Here is a 22,953-nt window from a genome sequence, read left to right on the forward strand (position 1 = left end):
TGAAAAATCTAAGAAAGCTTACAGCTTTGCTTGATCTTTCAGAGTCGTGTCCTATTTATATCTATTGAAAAGATTTACTGTTGTTGTTTTATAGCACTAATTTCTAGTTTAGTTTGTCACCACAGGTTTCTGTTTTTATACGTTAAGGAAGAAAAAAGGAGGTTGGTCATTGGCAGTGAGAAAGTAAAATAATGGAGGGAATTTTTTTTTTTTTTTACAAAGACTCTTTCTAATTCTTATTAGTATCTTAACGAAGTCTGAACTGCTGCCTTACTTATTTGGACATTTGACAATGCTATCGTTGCTTTTCTGCTAATTATCAGGAGTTGTTCTTAATGATACATGCTTGTTTCCTGTATCTTGAATGCGAAAGTGCTAGTAGCTTTGTCTTGTATGACTCCTTGTGACCCCATGTACCGTAGCCCTCCCGGCTCCTCTGTCCATGGGATTTTCCAGGCAGGAATACTGCAGTGGGTTGCCATGCCCTCTGCACGGGATCTTCCTGACCCAGGAACCAAAGCTGTTGTGTCTTCCACATTGTAGGCAAGTTCTTTACTGTCTGAGCCACCAGAGAAGCGCTCTGGTCAGGTTTGAATTTCTTATAGCTTGGTACTGAAACCTCTGGAACTGAGAACAAAACCAGTCACAACTCAGTAATCACTATCAGAACCAACACTTGTAGCCCAATTTGACTTGCTTAAAAAATTTTCCAACTCTTACAGTAGACTAATTTTTAAAAAGTGGCTTTTATTTCTTTTAAATCCTTTGAATTTTGCTGAATTCAAACAGTAAACTTCACTTTTCTTCAACTTGCACTCTCTCTTCTTTTAATTTGGTTTCTTTCATGATAGTCTGAAAAACGGCTCCCCAGAGTTATCCATGTCAAATCTCTGGAACCTGTGAATGTTACCTTATTTGGAAAAAGGATCTTTGTGTGACAATGTTAAGGTTTTTGAGATGAGGGGATACTCCTGAATTATTTGGATGGCCACTGAATGTGCTACCCTAGGTAGCCTTATCAGACTCTGGGGAGATTAGAGGTAGGCACCCAGAGGAGGGAATACCAGACCACCGGACCTGCCTCCTAAGAAACCTGTATGCAAGTCAGGAAGCAACAGTTAGAGCTGGACATGGAACAACAGACTGGTTCCAAATAGGAAAAGGAGTACGTCAAGGCTGTATATCGTCACCCTGCTTATTTAACTTTTATATGCGGAGTACATCATGAGAGATGCTAGGCTAGATGAAGCACAGACTGGAATCAGGATGGCTGGGAGAAATATCAGTAACTTCAGATATGTAGATGACACCACCCTTATGGCAGAAAGTGAAGAGGAACTAAAAAGCCACTTGAGGAAAGTGAAAGAGGAGAGTGAAAAAGTTGATTTAAAACCCAACATTCAGAAAACTAAGATCATGGCATCTGGTCCCATCACTTCCTGGCAAATAGATGGGGAAATAGTGGCAGGTTTATTTTTGGGGGCTCCTAAACCACTGTAGATGGTGATTGGAGCCATGAAATTAAAAAGCACACCTTGGAAGAAAAGTTATGACCAACCTAGACAGCATATTCAAAAGCAGAGACATTACTTTGCCAACAAAGGTTCATCTAGTCAAAGCTATGGTTTTTCCAGTAGTCATGTATATATATGAGAGTTGGAACATAAAGAAAGCTGAGTGCTGACGAATTGATGCTTTTGAACTGTGGTGTTGGAGAAGACTCTTGAGAGTCCCTTGGACTGCAAGGAGATCCAACCAGTCCATCCTGAAGGAAATCAGTCCTGAATATTCACTGGAAGGATGGATGTTGAAGCTGAAACTCCAATACTTTGGCCACCTGATGCAAAGAACTGTCTCATTAGGAAAGATCCTGATGCGGAAAATTTGAAGACAGGAGGAGAAGGGGATGACAGAGGATGAGATGGTTAGATGGCATCACCGACTCAATGGACATTAGTGAGTAAACTCTGGGAGTTGGTGATGGACAGGGAGGCCTGGCCTGCTGCAGTCTATGGGTTCGCAAAGAGTCGATCACGTCTGAGCAACTGAACTGAAGTGAGCTGAACACAAAGGAGGAGGCAGTGTGAGAATGAGGCAGCGCGAGGATGGAGCAGAGTGGCCACAAGCCAAGGGCTGCCCACAGCCGCTAGAAGCTTGGAAGAGGAAAGGAATAGGTTCTCCGGAAGCACGACAGCTGTTGATTTTGGCTCAGTGAAGCTCATTTTGGACTCCTGGCCTCTAGAACTGTGAGAGAACCGATTTCTAGTATTTTAAGCTACCAAATTTCTGATGATTTGTTGTAACAGCCACAACAAATGAGTAATCTATTCAGTGAGTGTTCTTGGTGCCCCACTCACTCACCTAACAGTGTTAAATTAGGATCTGTTTAACAAACATTTGAATGTTTGTTGTAAGGAAATTAAATCAGGTACTGTTGAGAACCCCGAGAGATAGACATCACTACCTATAACGAATTTCACTGTAGTGGAGACGCATTCCAATTTGTGAAGTTACTGACCTAGAAAAAAAATCTAAATAAGCTAATATTGCATAGATTTCTAATGGAGATGAAATTAATATGAATATAATACTGCCAGAGAGATCCACCATTTGATTATCTGTTCTAAGTTATTTGTACAACAAAAGGATGTTTTTAAGTATTTCATGTCACTATTTTAGTTATGTTATAGGTCAGAATGACCCACATGGGTGATGTTTATCATAGTATATTTTAGGATTTTTTGCATTGAACTCAGAATTTATATGAACTAGTATCTCATTAGGTGCATTGATAAACATTTGAAAGAATTATGGAATCATTCTGTACTGAAAGGTTTTATTCCTCTTAAGGAAAGTCATTAAATGTACGATGATTGGCTATAGATTGTGGCTGTTGACAACTATAACGTGTTACTACAGCACATAATGTATGCATCTCAGATATAATAGCGTACTTTAAAATCAGGACCCAAAGCTTGATTGGTAGATGTAGTATGAGGTTTGGAAACATTAGATTCTGAACATATCATTTCGTAGCATAAACATAAGTGATTCTTCATTTTCTGCTCTTGAATACTATTTTACAGTTATCTTTCATTTTATATAAGACTTTTAATACTGAAATGAACTCTCACTTTTTATTAACATGAGGAATTCACTCAATGAGTACACAGTATCAGTTTACAGTGGTCACTGTTGAAAGTGGAAGACTCCAAATGGTTAAACAGCAGGAGAGTTTTCTGCTTTTAGTTAAAAACTGCTGTTTTCTATATGCCGTATTTACTACATGTTTAATTCTTAATGTTGTGTGCTGTGGGATTGGGCATGCAAAAGTCAGCAGAAAGAGTTCTGGTTTTTACATCTAGAGCTATTACTTGCTGTACAATAATAAAGGCACTATTTTATTGGGTTACTTGTAATTAACTTCAGCACTAGGCATTCATATAAATCATTCGTAATCTGTTTTCTTTAGATTTTTATTCTTTTAAACTGGTTTAATGTACTTGCTTTCTGTTATCTTTTTACATATGGATGGAGGTTGTAATTGCTTTTCGGAATTAGGCTGTCAGAAACCAACATATATGTGAATTCAAGGAATGATTGAGGCAAGCTAATGAATTTTATGTAACATTTTAGAGATTTGTTACTGAAGTATTCTCTAATAGTCTTTGTTTTGTTGAGGAATTCAGTAAATAACAGTTCTTAAGTTAAAAAGTGTCTGTATATTCAGAAAGTTAAAATGATAGCAACTACTAATTAGAAAGTATATTTATTCTGTTTTTCAAATCCTGAGACAGCGAAGATATGAAATTTCTTTGAACTCTTGACTGTCAATTAATTGACATTCCTTTAATTTAAAAAATTTGAATCTTCATATACTTTCTATAGTGTTATCTACTAAATGCCATTTCATAGATTCGGTAGTAATTCATATGATCTTGTATTTACAACTTTTTGTGATTATTAGTTTTAAATGGAATGAAAATGAAAAAGAGGCAGGCTTCTTGAATAAAAAAAATGAGGCATCTAAAAAGAAATATATATGGCTGAGTTTAAGTAACAGTATATGTTATTCAGAATTAATATTAGAAAACAACACTTTGTCTCTAAAAATACCTTCATTTTATAAAAGTTTACAGTGATCTGTAGAAAGAATTTAGAGGTGTAAAGTAAATTTTATTCTCTCCCAGGTCACACACAAAAAAGATGATTCCTGTAAAAGGAATATTAGGTGTATTGGGGTAGGAGATAGGGAGGCATGAAGAAAGCTGTTTGTATCCATGTCCTGAAAGTTGTGCTTTTAAAAACAATTCAGTTGCTAAATAGTTTTTATTGTAGCTGAGTCCATGAGATAGTTTAGAAAACTTTGAAAAAATAAGTAGCTGTTTTATATAGCTTTAATGGAAGTCTTTCATGTTTCCTCTCCAGCAGTCCCTAATGAACGAACACTCCTTGTAATTTCAGTGCAGGCTTTGAGATTCCCTAAAGACTTGACTTCAGACCTCAAAGGGCAGCATTGCCACATGTCTGGAGAACTGGAGTTGCCAAACAGACTGACTGTGTACTAATAGGACACATTTATATAGCTCCTGCATGTGAAACCCTGATATAAGCTTAATGATGATCATCTGTTGAGACCTTGTTGCTGGAAAGGGTTAGAGCAACTTTGGCACCTTTATTGAAATCAAGCTTTCTTTATTGATTAGTGAACCATCTTGATAATATTGTTGCCAGGTTGCAAGTTATTTGAAAGATCATAGTGGACTGAAGTATATATTTTTTTCTGAAAAGCTTAAAAACATATTTTTACAGAAACTTGTAAATAAGTTAATTTTAAAGTATGCTTAAACATCACAGCAGGGAATTATTGGTTTTTTGATAGATTATTTACAAATAATTTAAACTGTACAGTAATCATAATTCATTGCATGGTTATCTCCACTTTTTGGACTTTTAAACCCTTGCATTCTTTATTTTGTGAAGCCTATAAAAAGTTGTTTTCTCACTATTCTGTTCCTTGCACATAGTAAATATTCAAAAGTATTTGTTAAATAAACAATTATAGAAGTGAACCATGTGCTAATCCAACTTTAATAGGATTTCTCTTTCTTTTCCCTTTTTACCTTGTTGTTATCTGTATATATATTTTACTTAGCTAAACCATAATACGTGTATAAACTTGATGTACAGTTTTATGTATGTTCACAAAAATAATCGAAACCAAAGCTTTCCAAACGGCAGTATTTCATTTTGATATTTCACGTAATGATTAGTTTTACCCCTTAAAGAGACAGTGGAATAAAACCTGCTCTTTGCAGTTATGCTATATTCTTTCCCGTTATGTGGTTCCTCAAGTTTGTGTTGGATGTGCTGCTGAGAGAGTGCTGACACAGAGTGCAAACACTGTTGAAAAGTTCTTGATAGTTTACTTTGAGCACTTAAGATTACTATATCTTGACTAGGAACTAGTTTTCTCTGGTTTTGACCTTTAGTCCCTGTGTATAATGTGGTTCTCAACTCTGGGTTAATACTTTCCCTTCCTCGTTTGAACTCTCCTCTGTGGCCTACTCCCTTGACAGTGTTTCTGACATCTACTTAGGTAATTGGATCTATACTCAATGAATTTGATTCGCCTTACAAAGGCATAGGTATATTTAATTGAAGAACACAATCCTTGAGGTCGCGAAACTGACGTGCTTCCTACTGCACAAAGAAGGCACGGAGCATGAGCCTTTAAATTTTTAATTTTTCTTCAGGAAAATGAAGTAATTTGTTAGGAGTTTAGGTTTTGTTAATAAGTTATTCTTCCTTTTTTTTAAGTTAAATTATATTTCGATCCTTAGGTCAATAGTTTAAAAAATATTTTATTGCCAATAGCAATGAAATTAATTTTATTTGATAGAATAAAAAATACTAACTTAAAAAAATAAAATTCTTAATTGTTTCTGATGCATTTACATTTTCATAGTTTTGATTTCAGTATCTCTGAAACCTGAATGCTTGTTCTACTTTTTAGAGATATATTGCTATAGTTTTGTATAAATACCTATTGTCCATTTAGAAAAATGTGCATTTTATTTTGTATTTATTTACTATTCTTCATTTAGAACATGTGATTTTTGAATATAAAGTTTGTTTTTTATCAAGGAAATATATTATTTCACAAATCTAAGAATAGGATAATACTTAAACTGAAAACAGCAGTCTCCTGCCTCAATTATTCTTTCTGTTGATTCTTACTTTCTGGAAGGAGCCACATTCAGATCTCTTGGCTGTTGTCTCTTAGTTACTTTCATATTTCTGAATGATAGCTATTTCTAGATTTTTCTGTTTTTAAACGTTATCTTAATGTCTTTTATGGAAGATGACTATTGAGTACTTACATTGCTCTCCCTTTCCAGTTCACACACTCTCTTGTTTCCAGTGCAGTTATATGATAGTGTTAGTTAAAACCATCCCTAGCATTACAATTTTTGTGACAATGGAAATATCCATGCAGACCTACAAAAAATATACCATATTTACCCAACCACCTTGCCTCTCCTTCCTCCCTTCTGCTTGTTTTTCTGTTTCTTTCTTTCTGTTGGAATTAATGATTTCCTACTTTTTTTGTTTCTGTAAATTTCTTTGTAGCCACCACAAATTTATTTCTGAATTTTCTGCTGGAATCATAGAACTTCTACCAATGTAATGAACTCACTTGGTATCTCTTGGTTCAGTTCTTTTCCTTGGATATATATTGCTTGGAGTTCTCTATTGTCCTCTTCTCACCTGGATTGGTTACTCTTTAATTCTGTAGAAAGCTGTCACCTGGAGGCTTCTTTTATCATCAGCCTAGAAGTATCCTCTTCTCCACCTTATGCTTTCGTGTCTATATCCTATGACTCATAGTAGCCTTCTTTTTTGGAAGATACACTGATTGAACATTTATTGATCACTTATTCTGTATGTATTGGTCATTGTCCTAGCCTCAGAATATAGGATAGAATAAAGAGAGAGGCAAAAATAAAATCTAAGTGGCAGTAGTATGCCATGGAAAAATTAAAGCAAAACTGGGCTGGAGGATGACAGTGGGCGTCTCTGTATTAACGTTGATGAGGCATGTCCTTTGTAATTTCTTAAAAAAGAATACATGTAGAATATTTTAGAGCTTGCTTAGATGAAAATGTCTTTTTTAAACCATTATTGATCGCTTGTTGGGATATTAGTATTAGAGGCTGAAAGTTGTAATCTTTCTTACGATTTTTTCTCTGTGAGCTTTTATTATTTTGAAAATTGTTTATTACTGGTTGTACCTTGATGTGGGTGAATCTTTTAGAATCCACTGCCTTTGCTACTTTATATAAACTTTTTCAGCCTGCAAAAGTATATATTTGTGTTCAGAGAAAGTTTCTTAAATTATTTCTGTGGGAATGTTTTTACTGTATTCTCATTTCTGTTTCTAGAACTACTCTTAGGTAGATGTTGAACTGGATTATCTAATTTTCATATTGTTCTCATCCTGTTTTCTTCATTTTATCTTAGTCTCCCGAGAGCCTTCTATCACATCTTCCAATAATTCTTTCAAAATTTTTATTTGAGATTATACTTTTAATTTCTGAGAGCATGTTCTTCTTTTCTGAGATTTGGAGGGGAGTTGGAAAGTGAGAGCTGGTTAATTTTGTTCCAGCTTGATCAGGCCATGAGGTGTCCAGATACTCAGTCAAACATTATTTGGAGACTTTCTGAATAAGATTAACATGTAGAGTCCGTACACTGTGTGAAGCAGGTTGTGCTTCTTGATGTGGATCAGCCTCATGCAGTCAGTTGAAGGCCTGGCTGTAACACAAAGGCTGACCATACCCTGAGGAGAGAGAATTCTACTTGCTTGACTGCTTTGGAACTGAGATAACACTTTTTCCTGCCTTTGTCCTCAAACTGACAAAAAATGACATGTTGTCACTTTTTGGATTTGGAGCCTGTTGGCCCTTTAGACTGGAACCACACCATTGGTTTTCCGGATTTTTAGGCTTTTTAACTTGGATTAGAACTACACTGTCAGCTCTCCTGGGTTTCCTGCTGACTCATTTTCTCTGCAGATCATGGGACTTGTCAGCTTCCAGATATGTGGTTTTTAAGCTTTTTTCTTTTTTTTTTTTTACTGGTCATCTGTTTCTCTGGAGAACTCTTATTTTAAAATGATCCATTTACTTGTTTGGGCCGCCCTGGGCCTTTGTTGCTGTGTGGGCTTTCCTCTGGTTGCGGCTGGCAGGGGCCACTGTCCAGGTGCAGCACATGGGCTTCTCACTGCTGTTTCTCTTCTGGGGCACAGGCTCTGGGGCATGCGGGCTGCAGTAGCTGTGGCGCATGGGCTCAGCAGTTGCGGTTCTGGGCTCTAGAGCAAGGGCTCAGTAGTTGTGGCACACGGGTTTAGTTGCTCTGCGGTGTGTGGGATCATCCCGGACCAGGGATCAAACTCGTGTCCCCCACATTAGCAGGCAGGTTCCTTACCACTGAGTCACTAGGCAAGCCAGAACTCTTTAAACAACAAATTTTCTCTGTTGTGCAAAGACAGGGTTATCTGGCTCCTGAATGATCCTGGGCTTCAGTAAGAGTCCGTTTTACAACTTCAGCTCCAGTTCTTCTTAGAGATTAAAAGAGCTCCCAGGGCCTCTGATCATGGGCACTGATGGCTTGGAGAGCTCTCATACAAAGGCAGAGAGGTACCAGTGAATAAAAAATGTACCCCTGCCCTGAGTTTTACAACCAAGTTTTTATCTTTCTGATGGTAGTAATTGTACTTTTCTTCAGTCTGCCTCTTCTACCCCATTAATGTCTATTATTAATATTGTCTATTATTAATAATTAAGAGTAATTTTTTTCCCCTGCTTGTCTCTTTGGTGTCTCATTCGTATAAAAGTCTTTCCTCTGATCGCTGTTGACTGCTTGTGCTCATATTTAAGTGTGTTGCACAAATGTCTGCGTGCGTATGTATGAGTTGTCTGCTAGTGATAAATGAACCTTAAATTTAATCATGGGTTCTCATTTTTCTCAGGGAACGCTTCTCTAATATTGCTTGGTAAGCATACTTTGAAGTTATTTTGTTTTTTACAGTAAGATTTTTTAAAGTGTTCAGAAGTTTACTCCTCTGGAAAGCAACTTCCAGTCGTTTAGCATGGTGGGGATGGCCAGCAATATGGGGAGAGACGTTCAGATGGTGTTTTTTTAATACTCTTTTCATTCCTGCCCCCCTCAACCATCCTTATATATAATCAGTGCGTCAGTTCTTATCTTTTCTAGGGGTTCTACAGCAAGCATTTGTCTGCGGCTTCAATTTATTTCCCTCCAGACTATAGGGAAATTTTAATTTTACTGTTTCTTTTTTTCTTTCTTTTAAAAATTAATTTATTTTTTGTTGAAGGATAATTGCTTTACAGAGTTTTGCTGTTTTCTGTCAAACCTCAACATGAACCAGCCATAGGTATACATATATCCCCTCTCTTTTGAACCTCCTCCCATCTCCCTCCCCACCCCACCCTCTAGGTTGATACAGAGCCCCTGTTTGAGTTTCCTGAGCCATATAGCAAATTCCTGCTGGCTATCTATTTTATGTATGGTAATGTAGGTTTCCATGTTAGTCTTTCCATGCATCTCACCCTCTCCTCCCCTCTCCCCATGTCCATAAATCTATTCTCTATGTCTGTTTTTCCATTGTTTCCCTGTAAATACATTCTCCAGTACCATTTTTCTAGATTCTGTATATATGCATTAGAATACGGTATTTCTCTTTCTCTTTCTGACTCACTTCACTCTGTATAATAGGTTCTAGGTTCATCCATCTCGTCAGAACTGACTCAAACGTGTTCCTTTTTATGGCCGAGTACTATTCCATTGTGTATATGTACCACAGCTTCTCTATCCATCCATCTGTTGATGGGCATCTAGGTTGCTTCTTTGTTCTAGCTATTGTAAATAGTGCTGCAGTGAACAGTGGGATACATGTGTCTCTTTCAATTTTGGTTTCCTCAGGGTATGTACCTAGGAGGGGGATTGCTGAGTCATATGGTGGTTTTATTTAGTTCTTTAAGGAATCTCCCTATTGTCTTCCATAGTGGCTTTATCAATTTACATTTGCACCAACAGTGCAAGAGCATTCCCTTTTCTGCACACCCTTTCCAGCATTTATTGTTCCCAGACTTTTTGATAAGGGCCATTCTACCGGTGTGAGGTGATATCTCATTGTAGTTTTGATTTGCATTTCTCTAATAATGAGCAATGTTGAGCATCTTTTCATTTGTTTGTTAGGCATCTGTATGTCTTCTTTGGAGAAATGTCTGTTTAGGTCTTCCCCCCACTTTTTGATTGGGTTGTTTGTTTTTCTGGTATTAAGTTGTATGAGCTGATTGTATATTTTGGAAATTAATCGTTTGTTAGTTGTTTCATTTGCTATTATTTTCTCCCACTCTGAGGGTTGTCTTTTCACCTCGCTTGTTGTTTCCTTTGCTGTGCAAAAGCTTTTAAGTTTAATCAGGTGCCACTTGTTTACTTTTGTTTTTATTTCCATTACTCTAGGAGGTGGGTCATAGAGGATCTTGCTTTATGTCATCGAGTGTTCTGCCTATGTTTTCCTCTAACAGTTTTATATTTTCTGGTTTTACATTTAAGTTTTTAATCCATTTTGAATTTATCTTTGTGTATGGTGTTAGGAAGTGTTCTAATTTCATTCTTTTACATGTAGCTGTCCAGTTTTCCCAGCACCATTTATTGAAGAGGCTGTCTTTGCCCCATTGTATATTCTTGCATCCTTTGTCAAAAATAAGGTACCCATAGGTACATGGGTTTATTTCTGGGCTTTCTATCTTGTTCCACTGGTCTGTATTTCTGTTTTTGTGCCAGTACCATACTGTCTTGATGACTGTAGCTTTTCCTATAATCTGAAGTCAGTAAGATTGATTCCTCCAGCTCCAGTCTTCTTTCTCAAGACTGCTTTGGCTATTTGGGGTCTTTTGTGTTTCCATATGAATTGTGAAATTCTTTGTTCTAGTTCTGTGAAAAATGCCTATTGGTAATTTGATAGGGATCATATTGAATCTGTAGATTGCATTTGGTAGTATAGTCATTTTCACAATGTTGATTCTTTCTACCCAGGAACATGGAATATCTCTCCATCTGTTTATGTCGTCTTCGATTTCCTTCATTAGTATCTTATAATTTTCTGTGTACAGTTCTTTTGTCTCCTTAGGTAAGTTTATTCCTAGATATCTAATTCTTTCTGTTGCAATGGTGAATGGGATTGATTCCTTAATTTCTCTTTCTGATTTTTCATAGCTAGTATATAGGAAAACAAGTGATATCTGTGTATTGATTTTGTAGGCTGCAACTTTGCTAAACTCACTGATTAGCTCTAGTAATTTTCTGATACTATCTTCAGGGTTTTCTATGTACAGAATCACGTCATCTGCAAACAGAGCTTTACTTCTATTCTGATCTGGGTTTCTTTTATTTTTCTTTTTTGATGGCTGTACCTAAGACTTCCAGAACTCAGTTCAGTTCAGTTCAGTTGCTCAGTCATGTCTGACTCTTTGCGACCCCATGAACAGCAGCACACCAGGCTTCCCTGTCCATCACCAACTCCCGGAGTCCACCCAAACCTATGTCCATTGAGTTGGCGATGCCATCCAACCATCTCATCCTCTGTCGTCCCCTTCTCCTCCTGCCCTCAATCTTTCCCAGCATCAGGGCCTTTTCCAATGATTCAGGCCTTCGAATCAGGTGGCCAAACTATTGGAGTTTTCAACTTCAACATCAGTCCTTCCAATGAACATCCAGGACTGATCTCCTTTAGGATTGATGGGTTTGATCTTGCAGCCCAAGGGACTCTCAAGAGTCTCCTCCAACACCACAGTTCAAAAGCATCAATTCTTCAGCGCTCAGCTTTCTTTACAGTCCAACTCTCACATCCATACATTACCACTGGAAAAACCATAGCTTTGGCTAGATGGAGCTTTGTTGGTAAAGTAATGTCTCTGCTTTTTAATATGCTGTATAGGTTGGTCATAACTTTCCTTCCGAGGAGTAAGTGTCTTTTCATTTCATTGCTGCAGTCACCATCTGCAGTGATTTTGGAGCCCAAAAAATAAAGTCTGACAAGGTTTCCACTGTTTCCCCATCTGTTTCCCATGAAGTGATGGGACCAGATGCCATGATCTTTGTTTTCTGAATGTTGAGCTTTGAGCCCACTTTTTCACTCTCCTCTTTCATTTTCATCAAGAGTCTCTTTAGTTCTTCACTTTCTGCCATAAGGGTGGTGTCATTTGCATATCTGAGGTTATTGATATTTTTCCTGACAATCTTGATTCCAGCTTGTGCTTCTTCCAGCCCAGCATTTCTCATGATGTACTCTGCATATAAAAGTTAAATAAGCAGGGTGACAATATACAGCCTTGACATACTCCTTTTCCTATTTGGAACCAGTCTGTTGTTCCATGTCCAGTTCTAACTGTTGCTTCCTGACCTGCATACAGATTTCTCAAGAGGCAAGTCAGGTGGTCTCATATTCCCATCTCTTTCAGAATTTTCCACACTTTATTGTAATCCACACAGTCAGAGGCTTTGGTGTAGTCAATAAAGCAGAAATAGATTTTTTTTTGGAACTCTCTTGGCTTTCTTGATGATCCAGTGGATATTGGCAATTTGATCTCTGGTTCCTCTGCCTTTTCTAAATCTAGCTTGAATATCTGGAAGTTCATGGTTCATGCATTGCTGAAGCCTGGCTTGGAGAATTATAAGCATTACTTGACTAGCATGCGAGATGAGTGCAATTGTGTGGTAGTTTGAGCATTCTTTGGCATTGCCTTTCTTTGGGATTGGAATGAAAACTGACCTTTTCCAGTCCTATGGCCACTGCTGAGTTTTCCAAATTTGCTGGCATGTTGAGTACAGCACTTTCACAGCATCATCCTTCAGGATTTGAAAGAGCTCGACTGGAATTCCATCACCTCCACTAGCTTTGTTTGTAGTGATGCTTTCTAAAGCCCACTTGACTTCACATTCCAAGATGTCTGACTCTAGGTGAGTGATCACCCCATTGTGGTTATCTGGGTTGTGAAGATCTGTTTTGTATAGTTGTTCTGTGCATTCTTGCCACCTCTTTTTAATATCTTCTGCTTCTGTTAGGTCCCTACCATTTCTTTCCTTTATCGAGCCCATCTTTGCTTAAAATGTTCCCTCGGTATCTCTAATTTTCTTGAAGTGATCTCTAGTCTTTCCCATTCTGTTGTTTTCCTCTATTTCTTTTCATTGATCGCTGAAGAAGGCTTTCTTATCTCTTCTTGCTATTCTTTTGAACTCTGCATTCAGATGGGTATATCTTTCCTTTTCCCCTTTGCTTTTCACTTCCCTTCTTTTCACAGCTATTTGTAAGGCCTCCTCAGACAGCCATTTTGCTTTTTTGCATTTCTTTTTCTTAGGGATGGTCTTGATTCCTATCTTCTGTACAATGTCATGAACCTCCATCCATAGTTCATGAGGCACTCTGTATCAGATCTAGTCCCTTAAATATATTTCTCACTTCCACTGTATAGTCATAAGGGATTTGATTTAGGTCATACCTGAATGGTCTAGTGATTTTCTCCACTTTCTTCAAATTCAGTTTATTCAACTGTGTTGAATAATAGTGGCAAAAGTGTAGACCCTTGTCTTGTTCCTGATTTTTAGGGGGAATACTTTCAGTTTTTCACCATTGAGAATAATGTTTGCTGTAGGCTTATCATATATGACCTTTACTGTGTTGAGGTAGGCTCCTTCTGTGCCTGCTTTCTGGAGAGTTTTTATCATAAATGGGTGTTGAATTTTCTGAAGGCCTTTTTCTACAACTATTGAGATTATCATATGGTTTTTATCTTTCAATTTGTTTTTATGGCGTATCACATTGACCGATTTGCATACATTCATGAATCCTTGCATCCCTAGTATAAACCCAGCTTGATCATGGTGTGTGAGCTTTTTGATGTGTTTCTGAATTTTGTTTGCTAAAATTTTCTTGAGGATTTTTTCATCTATGTTCATCAGTGATATTGACTGGTAGTCTTTTTTGTGTTGTGTTTGTCTGGTTTTGGTATCAGTGTGATCGCGGGCGCATACAATGAATTTGAAAGTGTTTCTTCCTCTGCAATTTTTTGAAAGAATTTTAGAAAGATAGGCCTTAGCTCTTCTCTAAATGTTTGATAAGATTCTCCTGTGAAGCCATCTGGTCTTGGGCTTTTGTTTTTTGGGAGATTTTTTTTAAATCACAGCTTCAATTTCAGTGCTTCTAACTGGTTGTTCATAGTTTCTGCTTCTTCCTGGTTCAGGCTTGAAGATTGAACTTTTCTAAGAATTTGTCCATTTCTTCCACGTTATCTGTTTTGTTGCCATATAGTTCTTCATAATCGTTTCTTGTAATCCTTTGTATTTCTGCATTGTCTGCTGTGACCTCTCCTTTTTCATTTCTAATTTTGTTGATTTGATTCTTCTCTTTTTTTCTTGATGAGTCTGGCTAAAGGTCTGTCAGTTTTTTGAACTTCTCAAAGAACCAGCTTTTAGTTTTATTAATCTTTACTATTGTTCCTTTCATTTCTTTTTCATTTATTTCTGATTAGATCTTTATGATTTCTTTCCTTCTACTAATTTTTGAATTTTTTTGTTCTCCTTTTTCCAGTTGTTTTAGATATAAAGTTGGGTTGTTTATTCGATGTTTTTCTTGTTTCTTGAGGTAGGATTGTATTGCTATAAACTTCCCTCTTAGAACTGCTTTTGCTGCATCCCATAGGTTTTGAAGTGTCCTGTTTTCATTGTCATTTGTTTCTAGAAATTTTTTAATTTCCCTTTTGATTTCTTCAGTATCCTGTTGATAATTTAGAAATGTGTTGTTTAATCTCCATGTGTTTGTGTTTCTTACAGTTTTTTTCTTGTAATTGATATCTAGTCTGATAGAATTGTGGTTGGAGAAGATGCTTGATATGATTTCAATATTCTTAAATTTACTGAGGTTTGATTTGTGATCCAAGATGTGGTCTATCCTGGAGAATGTTCCATGTGCATTTGAGAAGAAGGTGTATTGTTCTCCATTTGGATGGAATGTCTTGAAGATATCAGTGAGATCCATCTCATCTGTTATTTAAGACTTGTGTTTTCTTATTAATTTTGTGTTTTGATTATCTGTCCGTTGGTGGGAGTGGGGTGTTAAAGTCTCCTTCTATTATTATGTTACTGTCAGTTTCTCCTTGTATGTCTGTTAGTGATTGTGTTATGTATTGAGGTGCTCCTATGTTGGGCGCATAGATATTTGCGATTGTTACATCTTCCTCTTGGACTGATCCCTTGACCATTATGTAGTGTCCTTCCTTTTCTTTATTTTAACGTCTGTTTTGTCTGACATGAAGATTACTACTCCAGCTCTCTTTTGCTTCTTATTTGCATGGAATATATTTTTCCACCCTCTCACTTTCAGTCTATATGTCTCTTTTTGTGGTTGTTGTCTAGATGAGGCGTCCTGCACAGGGTGCTACTGGTGGTTGGGTGATACTGGATCTTATATTCAGGTGGTTTCCTTTGTGTTAGTTCTCACTATTTGATACTCCCTACGGTTAGTTCTCTGGTAATCTAGGGTCTTAAAGACAGTGTTCCCATTCCAAAGGCTCAGGTCTTAATCTCTGGCAGGAATGAAGATTCTACAAGTAGTTTATTATGGCATTTAGTGAGATTAAAGCAAATATCCAGCAACGAGAAACCAATGATGAACCCCAGACAAATGGCAGCGACAAAATCAGGCAAATAATAATTACACATATATATACACCCTTGAGCAAAGTCAAAACAGTCCAAAAATAAAGTACGGTAGATTGACTGGTGAACAAAGGAAATAAATAATTGTATTTCCCAGTTAAGAACAAAACTAAGTTAAGCACAAACTGGAAGACAAAACTAAACCAAGATGGCAAATGGGGAATAAAAAATGAAAACAAACAAACAAATATGTTGAGAGGAAAGGAAAGAATAGATGTGTAAAGTTCAACCAAGGTAGATGAAGAAGATTCATACACATTAAAGATTAACTACAAGGTGAAAGGAACAGTAGGAAAGGCAAACAAAGGAATACACGTAGACAAAAGTAATAGATTTTTAAAAATTAAAATTAAAAAAGAAAAAAATACGCAAGACTAAAGAGAAAAGGAAAACTCCACAGAACCGCAGTATCCTAATGTAGAGGCAGAGGTTTCTAACAACAGTCAAAAGTGTGACTGAATATACACATTTACATATACTCTCATAAGCAAAATCGAAACAGTCCAACAAAAATAAAGTACAGTAGATTGACCTGGTGAATGAAGGAAACCAATAATTGTATGTACCAGAACACAATTAACTGAAGCACAAACTGGAAAACAAAACTAAAGCAAGGTGCCAACTGAGGAATAAAGCAATGAAAATAAAACTAACAAATATGTTGAGAGGAAAGGAGAGAGAGAAAAGAAAGAAAGAATATATAGGCCAAGTTAAATAGAGGTAGATAAAGAAGGTTTATATATGGTAAAGGTTAACTGGAAGGGAAAAAGAATTGTAGGAAAAGCAAACAAAGGAATAAATAGAAAAAATAATAATAGGTTTAAAAAATTAAAAATTAAAAAAAGAAGAAAACTCTACAGAACTGCAAAAGCCCAATGTAGAAGCAGAGGTTTATGACAACAATAAAAAATGTGACTGAGGAAAAAAAAACTCAAAGGCTTAATTGGATTTCTTAGCGCCAATAAAATCGACAGCTGCAACAAGAGAGGGGAAGAAAAGAAAAAAAAAATCCAAAAGAATCTGCAGAACAAGTTAAAAAATAAGAATAATCAATGTTTTTCTTGAGTCACTGCTGTGAGAGTCCTTTCCCTCTCTGGGAGTCAGTCCACCTCACCTCCCTAGGATGCCCTCCAACACTGTGCTGATCTCTGGACCTGCTGTGGGGGCAGCTCAGATTCTAATCTGGTCCTACCCCTGTGTGTTCTTGCCTCTAATGCCCAGAGCTATCAGAGCTAGTGCGTTTTCTTTGTGGAGGCTTGCAATGGCCTTTTTTATTTTCTATAGACACAGAGTCTGCTTAGTTGATCATGTGGATTTAATCTGCAGCTTGTGCAGCTGGTGGGGAGGTTTGGGTCTTCTTCCTTACACTGCCCCTGGGTTTCAGTTGTGGTTTTATTTCCACCTCTACATGTCGGTTGTCTGCTGGGGTTTAGCTTCTGAGGCTGCCCTGGAGGGCTTGGGTTTACCTTCCGTGAGGGCCAGGTGTGGAGGTGGTGCAGCTGCTTGGGTTCACAGGGGTTCTGGCAGCACCAGATACTCAGGGAGGTTGGCAGCTAGGGTAGCAGGAAATACAGAGCTCTAGAAGGGGATGGCAACCAGTATAGGCCAGTATGCTCCAGTATTCTTGCCTGGAGAAAACCTGCTCTCTGACAGAGAAGCCTGGCAGGCCACAATCTACAGGGTCGCAAAGAGTCAGACACAACCAAAGCGACTCTGTGTGGATAGACATGAGGCTATTTTTGCCTGTGGTAGCTCTGCCCCGGTGAGAGTTGAGAGTGAAGGTGTTGCAGCTGCCTGGCTTGCGGGGACTGTGGCGGCGCCATGTGTGCAGGGACATGGACTGCCTCTGCCTCAGGAGTAATGGCCCTAGCAGAGTCTTTTTTTCGGAGAAGGCGATGGCACCCCACTCCGGTACTCTTGCCTGGGAAATCCCACAGACAGAGGAGCCTGGTAGGCTGTAGTTCATGCGGTCGCTGAGTCGGACACGGCTGAGTGACTTCACTTTCACTTTTTACTTTCATGCATTGGAGAAGGAAATGGCAACCCACTCCAGTGTTCTTGCTTGGAGAATCCCAGGGATGGGGGAGCCTGGGGGGCTGCCATCTCTGGAGTCGCACAGAGTCGAACAAGACTGAAGCGACTTAGCAGCAGCAGCAGTCTTTTTTTGAGCCTCTTGTACCTGGTGATCAGAGGGCCCCTTTAGCCAGTCGTTCCCAGTAGCTTCACCCGTTCAGGTACTTAGAGGGCTCCTTTGCCTGGGGTCCTTCTCTGTTGTTGTTTGGCTTGTCAGGCACATAGAGGGCCCCCACCCTCACCCCAACCCCCCCCCCACTGGGGTCCTGCTCTGAAGATTGGCGCATCAGGCACTTAAAGGGGCACCCTGGGTGGGTCCTACTCTGTCTTTTGGTGTCAGTCACTGAAAGATGCACCCTGGCTGGGTCCTGCTCTGTTGTTCAGTACTTCAGGCACTTGATGGACCAGCCTCTCTATTGCTCAGCTGCCCATGCTGGCCTGTGGGGAGAGAGGCTATGGTTACGGCTGCACCCCCTAGCGTTACTCAGCAGTATGGCCTTGCTTCCATGGCTGCCTGGTTTCCTCCACCAGCATTTCCCACCACAGTCTCCTCCCTGACATCCTCTCAATCCGTCTCTCCGCAGTCAACAGCAGCCCTCTCCCTGGGATTGCTTCATAATCCCTTAACCCCAGCTCCCAGCCACTGCGCTTTCCATGAGACTGGTGTTCCTGTCTGTGGTATGTATGGCTGCAAGGCCTGTCTGATTCTCATTCCATTTAGGCTGCCACAGATGCTGTTTCACTCTCAGCCTTAAATGTTTCTCCTCTGTCTCAGACAGTTGCCCCAATGTGGGGATCAGACCCCTGCTTCAGTTTCCCCACCCACTGAGGGCAGGTCCAGTCCTAACACTCCTGTTTTTCCCCCTAGTTCCTTCGTCCTACCAAGTTCTGTGTGGTTCTGCATGTTGTTTTCCACTAGTCAGGTCCTTCTGTTGGCTCTCAGCTGGTGTTCTGCGTGCACTTCTGTGTCTGAAGGTGTGTTCCTGATGTATCCGTGGAGAGAGATGTACTCCGCGTCCACCTCCTCCTCCCCCGTCTTGTTCTCCCTCTTTGCTGTTTCTCCTTACTGTTGTCCCCTCTTTATTGTCTTTGTCCTTATTTTTTCCTCTGTTTAACCAAAGGCTCTCATTTTATACCTTTTTTATTTTAAGAGTAAAAGATAGTTCGGTGATTTTCTAGCCCACTAGAATAAAAATTTGATACTACATTTAGTGTCAATGTTGATGGTTTGACCAGAAAAGATTGTATCATGAAGTATATGTACTTGATCTTATTGATCTGTAGTCCTGATTTTAGTTGCTTTAGAACATGCTAATGTTTGGCAGTTAGACATTTAGAATTTAGGCAAATTCATGTGCTGTGTTCAAGACACTAAAATATATTGTAGGAGGTTCTCAAATTTATAGGAAACTGTTAAGTTCACTTTCAGGAATTTAGTTATATTAAAATAATATTATAAATTATGGCACATTTATTGGTGCCCTTTCCTGTATTTATTTGTTAATGTTAGGGAGTCACAGAAGTAGTTTAGTTAATGGAGTGTTTTATTCCCCATCCCAAGTTTGGTAGACTTTTACCACCGAAAACGCATGTTTGAGAATAGGTGTAACTCTGTTGAATAGATTTCGCTAATATACATTATCCTGTTGTTGTTGTTATTGTATGACTAAGAGCATTACTAAGCTAAGAGTATATTTTAGTAAAAATTGACTAGTCACCAGTTGTGGCCCTAGGAAGTGATAGTCAATTAAATACAGCTTAGAACAGGTATGAAATTATTGACTCCGTTGTGTTTTGAGTCCTTCCTCTCCAAAGTGCTGAAATGTGTTTTAAAATTACTTAGTTGCATTAGTGGTTGGATTTGAGGCTTTTAACATGTTTTTCATCAATACCTCTGGGAGAAGAATAACCAAGACTTTTAAATGTATGGTGCATTTTACATCACTATGTAATTATAAATATTATGATGAAATATTGAAATGATCATGAAAGACGATAACCATTAAGCTTTTCTTTCAGCTGTTAAAGCTCACTAAAAGTTATATTGAGCTGTGGTTTATGAAATTGTTTTGACTAACACCTTCTTTAATAATTGTGTTAGAAGTGGAGAAAAATGCTTTAGGAGAGCATGAATCTTCTTTTCAGTTTTCAGATTGTTGATGGTGTTTTAGTATGGAGAAAATTTGTTGGCTTTGACTATCACCTGGGTTTATTTTTTTAAAAAAAATTTTCCTTTTCTTATGGGCTGCAGGTTTTTTTTAACCTGAGTTACGAGTTCCTATCAGTATGTATTTATGTACCTGGTGTGTCATAGTTTATTAAGTGTTAGATAATTTATAATTAGGAGTGAATTATAAACAAATTAAAATTCTGATATCTTTGAGAATTGTGAGGTTTTATAACTACTCAAAGTGTAGATAAGAATTTGTATTTTCACTTCATGTCTCATTTTGTCTAAATTTTTTCAGTTGTTGGAAAAGTTTTATTCCAGGTGAATAGATAGCCCTTTATACAAGTAAACTGATAGGAATTTATAGATGATGATTGGGAAAACAAGAATCCAAATGTGTTAGCAGTCATAAATATGTTTCTGAGCTTTTGTAAGAAAAATTGGACTCTTCCAGTTCTGTGTATATCCTCATGTCTAATTTGTTTCTAATTTAAAAGGAAAAATAGTTTGACATACTTGAGGTCATAAATTTTTTAAACGATAATTTTTTATGGTTATACTAACTTGAACTAGTTTTCTATTGGACCTAAACCATGCTGTTTGAAATCTTTGTGACATTTGAATGAGACAGTTTCTGCTTTTACATTATAAGTAAAAGTCGATCTGTATTACGTAAGTGTAAATAAAACGATGGTTACCTGTATGCTGAAAATTTGAGTCTCTCCACTGTTACCTATTTTTTTCATGTGGAGTTGGAGTTTTGTATGACTTACAAAAATCCCTACCTGTTGCAGTTTTAAATCAGACAAAACAGATTTGAGGAAAGTGATAGATACTTTTAAAAATAAAATGTCTGGTCTAGAGAATTATATATGGGGTAATCTCTTGCCTTTCTTCCTAATTCCTTTCTTTCTAGGAAGAAGAGTACCTATTTTCTTTTCAGTATATTTAGCTTCCTTTTTGAAATTTTTCTCTCAAGTAAATGATGTATAGGAAAATGCAGTTAATTTAAGATTTTACCTCCGTATACTCAGGTGCTGTGTCAGATTTTCACGTGGTTGCTGCGAGTGCTCTGTTGGGTGTAGAGCTGAGGAGTGAGCATGTGCTTCTGTTCTTGGCAGGCGCATCCCTTAAGGCGTTACCATCCCTTCTGATTCCCTGCTATCAGCAGACGTCACAGCCGTGTTTCCCTCTTCCCCTCAGAGCCTCAACTGCTTGTACATCTTCTGTAATTTTCCGCGTTTTCAGAGGGCATGAGTTCCTCTGCGGCTGTTTGAGTCCACCCACCATTTGGTCTGTCCATCTGCTCTCCCTGCGGTTCCTAGCTGTAGTCCGCTCCTCGAGCTTTGGTGCCGCCCTCTGCTCAGGCTCGGAAGTGAGGTGTGGGTTTCCGGGCCAGGGTCAAAAACTTTCCTGCAGTTTCTGCTTTTTTTCCTCTTCTCCCTGTTTCTGAGAAGAGTGGAGGGTCTCACACATCTTCTTCTCCCAGAGATTTATTTCTTCTTGGGGTTCGGTTGCTTTCCTTTGTACTAACTGTTTACTTCATTTTGCTGGAAAGAAAAAGATTTTAAGTTAGATGGGTATTCTGTTTATCCTTCACTTGGTTTACCTCAGTGAAATAAAGATGTTTATTTTGTTGTTTCAGTAGGCTGGCAGTAGTGAATTTTAAGAGTATATATTGTGGAATTATGAGCCGCTAATTTGTAGGTGTTTGTAAGTTACTGAATCATAGAATAATATAGCCTCAAGAATTTTTGAAAGAGTATCAAAGACCTACAGATGTAGAGTGATCTTTCTGTGGACATAGCCTGTTAATGTCCTAGTTGATCTGAGAGCATAAATCTCATGACTTCTTGTTCCTTAAGAACACAGTACATTTCCTGCTCTTTCCTCAACAACACACTGCTTTATCTTCTTTCTTAGTCTTAGCCCATTACTGTCCTCAAATGTCTAAATGCCTTTATATCTACTTCTTATCTGCTGTATATGTTCTGTGGGTATCTTCTTGCTTACACTATTCATGAAGCAGATCTCTGTAACAAAATTATGGCAAACAGCCATTTCAGTTCTGAGAGCAAGCTCAGGTTTTTCAAAACTTAAAGTAATACAAAATTGGGGATAAAAATGAGAAAGTAGATGAGACAGGATGAAGTTTAGAAAAATTAGAATTTGGAATAATATAGGATATGAAATTACATAGTGTTAAAAACCCGGAAAGGTATTAGATTCAGAAAATGTGAACACTGGTTGTGGTAACAGTGCTAAGGTCCCAGGGTGTCTTGTTTTGGCATGTATAAAAGAACGAAAAAAGATTAGTTGAGTAATATTATGTAGGTGGACTATAAGGCTCCTTAGTTTTCAGAAACAAAAGGAGTATATATGTCTAGCTGTTTTTAAAAACATGCTCGCATGCATGCACGCGCTGGCATTTCTCAGATCTGGCTTTATTTCAGCTTATGTGGCCCCAGTCCTATTGGATTGTTGCTTATTTTGTATCTGTTTTGAGATAAGGATTAAACATTTTGTCCCCTACATACTCTATTGGTTGATTTCTTTCTATGGCTTTTTAATGGGTGACTTACTCATAAAGAGTATATTAATAAATTTACACCATCATTTGCTAATTCATAGGCTAGTGACTTTTGGTTTTCCATTTTAAAAGTGGTCTAGCCAAATTCATTGATTTTTCTTGTCTCTTTCTCAGTCTTTAGTCATCAAATTTTGTAGGACATGTGCTGTTTATTAAGTTTATGGAGCTACTTAATTCCATCTTCCCCTCTTTTCTTTCTTAAGGAAACAAAACCAAAACCTTTGTCCTTGGTCATCTTTGCTGCCTTCTTTCAAACTATTTCAGTGAAATTACTAGGATATAATGGTATAGAACTAAAAGGGCAAGATATGTGTAG

General features: G+C 37.9%; 1 protein-coding gene across 10 annotated transcripts in view; it reads left to right on the forward strand.

The window, feature by feature from the left end:
* The window catches only part of LRBA (LPS responsive beige-like anchor protein), a 749,961-nt gene that overhangs the window by 239,536 nt on the left and 487,472 nt on the right, over positions 1-22,953 (forward strand). The gene's annotated exons all lie outside the window — the stretch shown is intronic.

Source organism: Ovis aries, chromosome 17, assembly GCF_016772045.2.
Source record: "Ovis aries strain OAR_USU_Benz2616 breed Rambouillet chromosome 17, ARS-UI_Ramb_v3.0, whole genome shotgun sequence".
NCBI classification, from domain to species: Eukaryota; Metazoa; Chordata; class Mammalia; order Artiodactyla; family Bovidae; genus Ovis; species Ovis aries.